Source organism: Muscardinus avellanarius (genome assembly GCF_963383645.1).
Source record: "Muscardinus avellanarius genome assembly, chromosome: 11".
NCBI lineage: Eukaryota > Metazoa > Chordata > Mammalia > Rodentia > Gliridae > Muscardinus > Muscardinus avellanarius.
The window spans coordinates 8675797-8687921 of record NC_137797.1 but is presented as its reverse complement, the minus strand read 5'-3'; the positions used below and the strand labels follow the sequence as shown (position 1 = coordinate 8687921).

Below are 12125 nucleotides of genomic sequence, written 5' to 3'. Positions count from 1 at the left end.
CCACAAAAAAAAAAAAAAAAAAAGATTTAAATCCATTTCTCTCACAGTCATAGGTAGGAGGTTGAATCTCAGTAAATGAGGAAGAGTAATAAAACAGAATGAGCCCCTGGCATCTGTTATTATTACATTCATCCAGATAGCACTGGAGGAAGATTCCAGTGATCATAGCAATGACCAACTTCAGTCTGACATACTCCTCTTGTTCTAAACACAAATTTCTCTCCTCTGTTCCCTGGAAGGTTACCAAAGAAAAGAATGATCCAGAGCCTGAGAACAAACAGAGCATCTAAGAAGAGAAGCAATACAGAGAGGAATCTACACAGGAGTACCACTATTACCACATTCTGGATCAAGGCCACTGGGGAAAGAGCAAAATCACACACCAAAATCACACACCATCTCAGTGTTGGTAAGGGAATTTCAAGTGTCAACAAATATTTTCCAAGTGACCATGTGCTACATGCTAAGGGTACACAGATGATTATGACAAATCCCTACTCAAGGAATTGTATGCTAAGCACTTAACAGAGGAACTAAGGGTTATGGGAGTATAAAGAGGAAATAAAATAGATTTTTTTTTTTTTTTGCAGTACCAGGGATGGAACCAAGAAGCATTCTACCTCTGAGCTACATCCCCAGCCCTACTTTTTAATTTTTAGTTTGAAACAGGGCCTGAGTTGCAAAGGGCCTCACTAAGTAGCTGAGGCTGTCTGCAAACCACAATCTTCCTGTCTCAGCCTCCCAAATGCTGAGATTACAGGCATGCGACACCATCCCCGGCTAAAAGAATGTAGAGACAGGAGGATCATGCAGCTTCGAAGCCTGCCTCGCTGGCTTAAGAGACCCTGTTTCCAAATAAAAAGTATAAAATAGGTCTGGGAGTGTAGCCCGGAAGTAGAAGGGTTTCCAGGAACCCCGGTACCACCAAAAAAAAAAAAAAAAAAAAAATCTGGTGCACACGTATAATCCCAGTACTTGGGAGGCTGAGACAGGAGGATTGCAGGTTCAAGGCTAGCATTGGGAATTAGCAAGGCCCTCCACAATTTAGTGAGACCCTGTTTCCAAATACAAAATAAAAAATCAGACTAGTAGTATAACTTGAAGGTAGAATGCTTCTAGGTTCAATTCTTAGTACCAAAAAAAAAAAAAATTGCAGAATGTGGTGGTACATGTCTGTAATCCCAGTACTTGGGAGGCTCGGACAGGAGGATTGCAGTTCCAAGGCCAGCCTCAGCAACTTAGTAAAACCCTGCTTTCAAAAAAAAAAAAAAAAAAATGAGCCGGGCGTGGTGGCGCACGCTTGTAATCCCCGCGCTTGGGAGGCAGAGACAGGAGGATCGCGCAGGTTCGAAGCCAGCTGCGCACACTGGCTTAAGAGACCCTGTTTCCAAATAAAAATGTAAAAATAGGTCTGGGAGTGTAGCCCAGAGGTAGCAGGGCTTCCAGGAACTCCAGTACCACCAAAAAAAAAAAAAAAAAAGAGCCAGAAGTGGTGGCACATGCTTGTAATTCAGCATTTGGGAGGCTGAGACAGGAGGATCGCAGTTCATGGCTAGCCTCAGCTACTTAGTGAAGCCCTTTGCAACGTAGTGCGACCCTGTTTCAAAATAAAGAATAAAAAATAGGGATGGGGGTGTAGCTCAAAGGTAGAATGCCCCTGGGTTCCATCCCTAGTATCACAAAAATAAATTAATTTAATTTAATTTAAATTTTAAAAAATGGAGTTGGACGTGTTGACACATACTTGTAATCTCAATACTTGAGAGGCTATGACAGGAGAATCCCAGGTTTGAGACCAGCCTCAACAACTTAGAAAGACCCTATTTCAACATTAAAAAAAATAATGAAGCCAGGCGTGGTGGCATAGGCTTATAATCTCCGCGCTTGGGAGGCGGAGACAGGAGGATCGCGCAGGTTCGAAGCCAGCCCCACTGGCTTAAGAGACCCTGTTTCCAAATAAAAAATATATATAAAAAATAGGTATCTGGGAGTATAGCCAAGAGGTAGAAGAGTTTTCAGGTACCCCAGTACCACCAAAATAATAAATAATAATAACAATAATAATAATATAATGAACCAGGCATGGTTATTACATGCTTGTAATCCCAGTACTTGGGAGGCTGAGACAGGAGGATCTGGGTTCGCAGCCAGCCTCAGCTACTTAGTGGAGCCCTCTGCAACTCAGTGAGACTCTGTTTCAAAATAAAGAATAAAAAATAGGACTGGGAATGTAGTTCAAAGGTAGAATGCCCTGGGTTCCATCCCTAGTAACACACACACACACACACACACACACACACACACACACACACGTCTGGAGCTAGGAAAGTATCCTAGTACTTGGGGGGCTGAGATTATAGGTTGGAAGGCAGACACAGCAATGTAGTAAGATAGGGCTCAGTATAGCTCAAAGGTAGAAAGCACTTGGGTTCAATCTCCAGTACCAAAAAAAAAATATGTGTGGAAAATGACAATGAAATATGGTTTGTAGATTAGAAGAATAAGTATCTGTAGTGCTTTACTGGTAAGTTCTTGAGAGTCACAATTAGCCGGAAAATATCAACAAAAAAAACCACAACAACAAAACCACAAGGTAAGAGTCAAAAGCCAGAAAACTCAGAACTAGAATGAAGTTCTAAATAGCAGATAATTTGGAGCTTGGGCCAGAGGAAAAGGCACATGGTATTGGAAGTGATTATGGCTAGTTTTATTCTAGAAGGTAAAGTTGTAACTTAGAGCTCTGTAAATGGCCTAGCCTGTAAATAAAATTTTCTTTAGAAATGGAAGTGAAGATACCATTTTTTTTTCAGCATTATCAAATAAAATTGAGAGATTTTATTGAGTGAATGGTTAGACTACAGCAGTGCTTTCTTGTGATTGTAGCTTTTTTTTGGGTTTTTTGTTTTTTGGTGTGGAAGAATGAAGGAAAAGAGAAAGGTCATAATTACATTTACTTATATTTTTGGTACTAGGGATTTTACCTCCAAGCTACATCCCTAGCCCTTTTACTTATTTATTGTTGTTACTATTTTGCTACTGGGGATGAAAGCCATGGGTATTCTATCTCCGAGCTACACCCTTAACCCTATTTTTTATTTTAATTTTTATTTATTTATTTATTTATTTATTTATTTATTTATTTATTTATTTATTGTGGTACTGGGGATGGAACCCAGGGGCATTCCACCTCTGGGCTACACCCCCAGCCCTATTTTTAGTCTTTTTATTTTTGAAACAGGGTCTCACTGAGTCACCAAGGGCCTTGCTAAGTAGCTGAGGCTATCCGTGAATCGCGATCCTCTGGTCTCAGACTCCTTGAATGCTGGGATTACGAGAGTGTGCCACCATGTCCTGCTATTTTTTTTTTTAAACACAGGGTCTCATTGAGTTGCGAAGGACTTCACTAAGTGGCTGAGACTGTCTGCAAACCTTGATCCTCTAATCTCCACTTCCCAAATGCTGGGATTGCAAGCATGTGCCACCATGCCCGGCAATTTTTATTTTGAAGCAGGGTCTTAATAGGTTAATGAAATTCTCACCACTTGCTGCGGCTGCCCTCGAACCTTCAATCCTTCTGTCTTAGTCTCCCAAGTACTGGGATTATGCAACTTTCCACTTATTGGTACCCTCTCTCCATACAACAGAAATATACTTAACTACCACTAAATATTCCAGCAAACTGCTGCTATTTTAACCATTACAATGGAATATATGCTTTCAATAGTGAGTCAAGCCTTAGGAATAGTTTAGCACGTAGAAATTCAGCAGTCAGCATGTACACTTAGATTCAAGGAGACAAATGGAATTTCTATATCAAGTTTTTCCAAGAGTTAACTAGTTTTATTTTTTTTCCATTCTCCTTTATTTCATAAACACCTAGTTACAACTTGCACAAATCAAAAATAAAGGCGGGGAAGGGGGAAGGGGAGAGGTCTGTGACGTATAGGAGAGGTGACAGCTGGGGACCAGTCTGCTCCCTCCACAGCCCTAGACAGGGATGGCTCCGGCCCCAGGGCTCTGGGGGAGAGGTGGGCGAAGACCCAGGGCGCCAAGCGGTGGGGAGGCCCTAAACCCAGAGCTCGCCCTTCAACGCACAGCAGGGGCCCGGCAGGGAAAATGAGGCGGTTTGGGGATGGAGCAGCAAAATGAAAACTCAAGTTGGTGGATACAGGACAAGGGGAGTCACCATGGCAACGGGCTTCAAGAGGGAAAATGGAGGTAAGGGGGCAGTGAAAGGTTCTCCCTGAGACCCCCAGGGAGAGGTGAGGGCCAGCTTGCCTGTTAATTTAATATTAAATTGGGGTGGGAGTTGGAGAGGAAAAAATTATCTCAGGGGATGATTTATCAGCCTCTCAGTCTGTACAGGAGAGCCTGAGGGCCCAGGGCCTTCTCCAGTCATATCGGCGGGACTGTGGGGACTGTCGGGACTGTCGGGAGAGGGAGTCCTCCTCGGAGTCCTGGATGGCCAGGCGGGGCGGCCCCTCAGCCCTCCGCCCAAAGCGGCCTCAAGCCTTCGGAATTCCAGAGGACGCTGCTGCCGAAATCAGGAAGTCTCCCTCTGCCACTCGTCATCGAAGGCGGCTGCCTCACTCTCATCCAGGTTGATGTAGTCCTGCCGCTCCTCCTGGTCCCCCGTGCGGTGGTTTCGGGAGCGCTGGAGGATGTGAGCCCTGTCCCGGATATGATGCCCAATGGACATCTGCTCTAGTCCGCTGTCCGAGTCGCGGACGGTCCTCCCGGATCCCGCCGGGTGCCGAGCGCATCTCGGATGTCTCCTGGTAGACCTTGGAGGCGCCGTCACCGGTGCTGGAGTAGGAGATGATGGTGGAGGACGAGGAGGTCTGGCAATTGCCTCCAGCCGTCATGTGTTCCATATTCCCAATCATGTCGTTCATCCCAAACATGTCCATGAAGCCACCCGACATTCCCAGCATCCCAAAAGGGGAGACAGCCCCAGCCTGCATCCTGCGGCCGGCAGGCCTGGTCCCCGGCATGTTGCCATCTGTGATGCTGAGGAAGGGGCTGTATCCAAAGCCACCTGACAACACCCGGCTCAAGTGCTGACGGTGAATAGCAAAGGGGTCCATCAGGAACATGGGATCCTCAGGCTCCGCGTCCCTCAGGAAGCGGAACATTCGGATCTCGGCTCCAGGGGGCTCCGCACGGTCCCCGATTCGGGCTCAGCGGCCCATCCGGCCGGTTCCGCTTTTCGGGGCACTGCAGGACCCGGTGGCGGCCTAGAACGCGGGGATTGGTCCGGGCTGGAGCTCCGCGGCCGCGCGCCGCCTCCTCCCCCCCCCCGGCTGCCGCCTCCATCGAGTTAACTAGTTTTAAAATTGATTATATCTTTTCAAAGTATTATACAGAGGAAATGGTATAATGTCTGAATTTTGTTTCGTTTTGTTTGTGGTACTGGGGGTGGAACCCAGGGGCTTTTCTACCTTCGGGCTATACTCCCAGACCTGTGATCCTCCTATCTCAGCCTCCCAAACCCTGGGATTACAAGCGTGCGCCACCACACCCGGCTTGAGATATGTTTTAAAATACTGAAGAGGCTGGGCATGGTGGAGCATGCTTGTAATCCCAGTACTTGGGAGGCTGAGACAGGAGGATCACAGGTTCACTTGAAGCCAACCTCAGCAACTTGAGAGGCCCTCTGCAACTTAGTATGACACTGTTTCAAAATAAAAAAAAATAGGCCAGGCCTGGTGGCTCACGCTTGTAATCCCAGATTGGGGAAGTGGAGACTGGAGGATTGTAGTTCCTAGGTTCAATCCTCAGTACCACAAAAAATAAATAAGAGGAACGGAAGAGTGAAGTTAAATAAGTCAGGGTGGTTCAATACAATATTCTCTTTGTTTTAACATGTGTTTAAATTTTCAATAATAAAAACTAAACATTAATTTTACTAATGTCATGATCTAGTGAATTTTAAAGAGACAACAAAGTGATTCTTCGGAAGAACAAGCTCTCTAATTTATCAGAGTAAAAGCTGTCAGTTTCTTAAGACATACCTCAATTCTAACAATTATTCCTCACTTAGTGAGCAAAACTTTATATGCTCAATAAATGTGAGCACAATACTCTGTTCCAGGCAACAACCCAGGGACCAAGGAATCAAGCAGGCAATCTGTTGTCATGAGTGAGGCAAACACATGGCATCACAGAACAAATACAAAGACACCTAATCCAATTATGACCCATCAGGAAAAACTTCCCAGAGGACGTACCATCTCAGTGACAAAAAAATGAACCCCCCAAAAATACCTGATCTATGCTGACCTTTATCATTTTGCAGATTATCAGATCAGCAAGTAAATGCCTGTTCCTTATGAACCAAAATACCCAATTTTCTACATAGCCGAAATTAGCAAACTATTATTCATTCAACAAATATTTAAATGCCTACCATTGCCAGTAGATGCAAAAAAGATAAAACATAGTATCTATGTCATGAAGTTTATAATCTAAAAGCACAGGAAGACAAAAACAAATGAGCAAGCCATCAAGGAGAAAATTAGTTACAAACTTCTCCAAGTGAGAAAGGAAACAAAAAAGGAACTTTGAAGGCAGAAAGTGCCTGCTTTTTAGATAAGGTGATAAGGAAAGTACTGAAGACCAATGAGTGATAGTAGCAAACTAAAGGGGAAAGAAAAGGAATGCCAGATGAGATAGTGAAATCAAAGATAGGCCTGTAAGCACCTTGCAGACCATGTGAAAAATAAAAGCAGAGTGTTGTTCTAGGTATAATGGAAAAACCAGTGGAGGCCAGGTGTTAAAGAAGTGCTATAATCTCATTTCTGTTCTTAAAATCATTCTTCCTATTCTGGAGAGAATAGATTGATAGACAATAATTTTTTGCCAAGAATTTTAGATAAGTAAAACCAAAACATCAAAAGTGATTTGGCCAGGGAAATCATCTCTGCATTCCATTACCAAGCTAAATCTTATAAATATCCAGACCAGGCTTTGTCTACAGTTTTGTATGTGCATGTGTTTAAATGCTTAAAACCAATGGGTCACGACCTGCAAGGAGGACTCTGGGAAGCTGAAACAAGCCCACATGCCTGGGGATTAGCATTCTTCTCATTCTCCAATTGCCAAGGTGAGATTAATTTTCATTTTTTCAACTCTACAATCAGTTTCTTGATTGAATGGGAGTAGGAGACTGAGTGTTTTAGGAGACAATATACTTTCCTGAACATCTGATAAGGAATGTGATTGCATAACCTTTCTTGCTACTGCCAACTATATTCCAGGTGAGACTAGAAAAGCAATTCTAAATTTCCTGTCCACATTTGCCAGATCTCAGAAAGCTGCCTAAAGCAAACTTATTTAATGCCGTATTTTTTTTAATTTCCTCATTCCAAAGTCTGGACAAAAATAAAATTCTAATTGCATTTGCAAATGACAAGGAAAGAAAAATAAATTCCACTGTCAACCTGTGGGTATGTGGCTAAACAATCTTACTAAAAGGACGATACCAGGTTAATTATGCTCAAAGAGCTTTTACTCAAATTATCTGAAAAGAGAATGGAAGGAAAACAAGGACGTCTTAGTCTACTTTCTGTTGTTATAACAAAATACCTGGAACCAGGTACTTATAAAGAAAAGATGTTTATTTCACAGTTTTAGAGGCCAAAAGTCTAAGATTGGGCAGTCCATCTCTGTTCATCTTCTGGTGAGGACCTCCTGGCCGCATCATGATATAGCCACATGGGAAGGAAAATAGCCACATGGAGTAGAGGTTAAACATATGGGTTAGCCTCACTTTACAATCACCCATCCACTCTTGAAAGAGCTAACTGGGGTTTCGTGAAAATGGCATTACCCCAGTGCCCCAGTGGGCCTAATCACTTGCACTAAAACTGACCTTTTTTTTTTTTTTTTTTTTTTTTTTTTTGTAGTGCTGGGGGTGGAACACCCAGGGGCTTTTCTACCTCCCGGCTATACTCCTAGGCCTATTTTATACTTTATTTGGAAACAGGGTCTCACTAAGTTGCTGAGAGCCTCACTCAGTAGCTGAGGCTGGCTTTGAACCTATGTGATCCTCCTGTCTAAGCCGCCCAAGCACAGGGTTTACAAGCGTGCACCATCACGCCCCACATAGAACTGACCTCTTAAAGGTCCCGCCACCTCTCAACATTACCACACTGGACACAAAGCCTCCAGCATATAGACCTTTGGGGATAAACATCCAAACTACAAGCAGAGTACCACCAATGGTAGCTGAATATGCATGAGCTGCACATACATTATGCTTCCTTAATTTTTATATCATTCCTACAAGGTAAGCACCTCCCCATCAAACTGATGAAGACACCAATGCCAAAAAAAGTTAACACTATCTCAAAACCACTATTAAGTGGGCTCCGTGGCCCAGACTCTTTGCATTAAACCATATTTAAACAAAGATCTACATACCAGAAGTTCTGGATGAAAGCAAACCCACAACTTAATCTGCCAAGTTGACAATGCTTTCTCTCAAGTTTAGCACTACAACAGGGACACGACTGGCCGCATCTCAGAAGTCAGAAGTCTGCTCTTAAGGATTATTTTATTTCTTCCATCAATCAGCATAGCAAGTGGACTGCAAGGGTTGTTTTGTTTTGTTTTATACTGAGGATTGAACCCAAGGACATTCTACCTCTGAGCTATACCATCTGGCTCTTTATTTATTTATTTTTACTTTGAAACAGGGTCTTGATAAAGAGCTGGGCCTCAGTACTACGGCCTCAGTGCTAGGACACCGTTGGATTCAATCTCTCTTAACAACAGTAACGAAAATCTTTTCTTTTAAAAAAGATATTTTAAGCCAGATGTGGTAGCACACACCTGTAATTCCAGTACTTGAGAGGTTGGGTAGGAGGATCAGAGGTTCAAGGGCAGCCTCAGCAACATAAAGAGGCTTTCAGCAACTTATTGAGACTATTTCCAACCAAAAAGTAAGAGATGGGGATGTAGGTCAGAGGTAGAATGTCCCTAAGATTCAATTTCTTTTTTTTTTTTTTTGTATTGAGGTTATTTATTTACTTTTCCCATTAGTTCTTTTTGCTGCATCTCATTTTTTTAAATTTTTTTAATTAATTTATTTTTTAAATTGGTGCATTGTAGTCATATATCAATCACATTGGAGTACAAGACTTGAGAGGATATACAAGCACACATCATCCAATTAGCCCTCCTCCAGCCCCCATCCCATTCCCTCCCCCTCCCTCCATCCCACACTTCTTTGGTGATTTACTTTGATACATTTGTTTATGTACCTCCTGCGTTTTAAAGAGGCTCCGTCCTCCACTATTACATACCCTCTGATTGGTCACATTAGTTGCTTCACTATAGGGCCCTTTCTATAGCTCAACCTCTTCCTGTTGCCCTTTTCCTCCTAGTTATCGCTGATTAAGAGAAGCGTCTGATTTATATTTTCTGCGATATTTCTCTGTGCATGCTGCGTTGCAAGTACCAATCCCACTCTTGATGGTCCCAGTAGTGGCCTGGCTACTCAGTGGACTGATCCAGACCTCGCTGGCTCAAGCAGCGGCCTTGCCTCATGGGAGGCCTCAGTTCTGGTCTCGCTGGCCCCTGAACCGGTCGAACCCCTAAGCTGGCTTTGGTCCCGACCTTGGAGGCCGCAGGAGTGAACTTGTCTCACGCCAGGCTCCGATGCTGGCCATTGGCCCCTGCACCGGTCTAACCCCTTGGCAGGATTCCAATCCCGGCCTCGGAGGCCCCAGCACCGGCCTAGCCTCATGGCAGGCTCCAATGCCGGCCTTGTTGGCCCCAGCACCAGCCTAACCCCTCGGCAGGCTCCGATCCCGGCCTCGGAGACCCCAGCACTGGTCATGCCTCAAGGCAGGCTCCGATGCCGGCCTCGCTGGCCCCAGCACCGGCCTAACCCCTCGGCAGGCTCTTATCCTGGCCTCGGAGGCCCCAGTACCGGCCTTGCCTCACGGCAGGCTCCGATGCCGGCCTCGCTGGCCCCAGCACCGGACTTAACCCCTCGGCAGGCTCTTATCCTGGCCTCAGAGGCCCCAGTACCGGCCTTGCCTCAAGGCAGGCTCCGATGCCTGCCTCGCTGGCCCCAGCACCGGCCTAACCCCTCGGCTGGCTCTTATCCTGGCCTCGAGGCCCCAGTACCGGCCTTGCCTCAAGGCAGGCTCCGATGCCGGCCTCACTGGCCCCAGCACCGGCCTAACCCCTCGGCAGGCTCTTATCCTGGCCTCGGAGGCCCCAGTACCGGCCTTGCCTCACGACAGGATCCGATACCAGCCTCGCTGGCCCCAGCACCGGCCTAACCCCTTGGCAGGCTCTTATCCTGGCCTCGAGGCCCCAGTACCGGCCTTGCCTCAAGGCAGGCTCCGATGCCGGCCTCACTGGCCCCAGCACCAGCCTAACCCCTCGGCAGGCTCCGATCCCAGCCTCGGAGGCCCCAGCACTGGTCATGCCTCAAGGCAGGCTCCGATGCCAGCCTCGCTGGCCCCAGCACCGGCCTAACCCCTCGGCAGGCTCTTATCCTGGCCTCGGAGGCCCCAGTACCGGCCTTGCCTCACGGCAGGCTCCTATGCCGGCCTCGCTGGCCCCAGCACCGGCCTAACCCCTTGGCAGGCTCTTATCCTGGCCTCGGAGGCCCCAGTACCGGCCTTGCCTCACGACAGGCTCCGATGCCGGCCTCGCTGGCCCCAGCACCGGCCTAACCCCTCGGCAGGCTTTTATCCTGGCCTCGGAGGCCCCAGTACCGGCCTTGCCTCACAGCAGGCTCCGATGCCGGCCTCGCTGGCCCCAGCACCGGCCTAACCCCTCGGCAGGCTCTTATCCTGGCCTCGGAGGCCCCAGTACCGGCCTTGCCTCAAGGCAGGCTCCAATGCCGGCCTCACTGGCCCCAGCACCGGCCTAACCCCTCGGCAGGCTCCGATCCCGGCCTCGGAGGACCCAGCACTCTTCATGCCTCACGGCAGGCTCCGATGCCGGCCTCACTGGCCCCAGCACCGGCCTAACCCCTCGGCAGGCTCCGATCCCGGCCTCGGAGGCCCCAGCACTGGTCATGCCTCAAGGCAGGCTCCGATGCCAGCCTCACCGGCCCCAGCACCGGCCTAACCCCTCGGCAGGCTCTTATCCTGGCCTCGGAGGCCCCAGTACCGGCCTTGCCTCATGGCAGGCTCTGATGCCAGCCTCGCTGACCCCAGCACCGGCCTAACCCCTCAGCAGGCTCCGGTCCCGTCCTCGGGGGCCCCAACACTGGTCTTGCCTCACGGCAGGCTACGATGCCGGCCTCGCTGACCCCAGCACCGGCCTAACCCCTTAGCAAGTTCCGGACCCGACCTCAGAGGCCCTAGCACAAGCCTTGCCTCATGGCAAGCTCCAATGCCGGCCTCGCTGGCCCCAGCATCGGTCTAACCCCTCTGCAGGTTCCAATCCCGGCCACGGAGGCCTCAGTAGTGGCCTTGCCTCACAGCAAGCTCCGGTGTCGGCCACTGGCCCCGGTGCCCGCCTAACCCCTCAGCAGGTTCCGATCACTGTCTCTGTGGTTATTATTTCAAAGGTTCCAGTTGTAATGTATCAGATCTCTGCCTCCCCCGAATATTGGCCACTGGCATTGCCACTGCCTCCACTGTTTCAAATCCTTCCCAGGCTCTTTTTCCACTCTGAATGTTGTCCAGTGTTCCTAAGCATGCGTGATGGTAGCATTCGACATTTGGTGTAATTTCTCCAAAAAAATAAAGTTGGTAAGATCCGGTTTCTGCTTCTCCTGAATACAAATCTCCACCACCATCGCGGGGAACTCTTTCAACACCGCATTTCTCCTTGGCCTCCGCTAAACTCTCTCCTTATATGTGATGTCTGAGATTCTTAACAATATAGAGAAATAGCAGTCCTCTTTCACGGAGAATTTTTCCATAAGTTCCAGTGCATTTAGATAAGTTTTGTCTGCATCTCCAGTGTCCTGGCATCCATAACGGCTTTCTTACCTCCTCTCCGATATTTTTCTTTATCTTTTTCTGTTCTGGGCCCGGTTTCTCCAGGGGTCTGGCATGCTACTCGCAGTTCGGCCCGGGGCCCAGAGTCCCGCGACCCGGGCCCCATCTGGCGTGCCCCGCCCGCGACCCCCGCCCAGAACCCAGCGTCTT

At 47.7% G+C, this 12125-nt stretch overlaps 1 pseudogene across 1 annotated transcript in view; it reads right to left on the bottom strand.

Moving 5' to 3' along the window:
• Nucleotides 1–5135, bottom strand: part of LOC308269394 (myeloid leukemia factor 2-like) — a 77282-nt pseudogene extending 72147 nt beyond the window's left edge. Inside the window, exons 1-2 of the transcript in view lie at nucleotides 4364–5135; nucleotides 127–267 (exon numbers count right to left, since the gene is read on the bottom strand). The product of the transcript in view is annotated as a myeloid leukemia factor 2-like (transcript). The remainder of the gene's footprint in view (nucleotides 1–126; nucleotides 268–4363) is intronic.
• Nucleotides 5136–12125: the final 6990 nt, after the last annotated feature.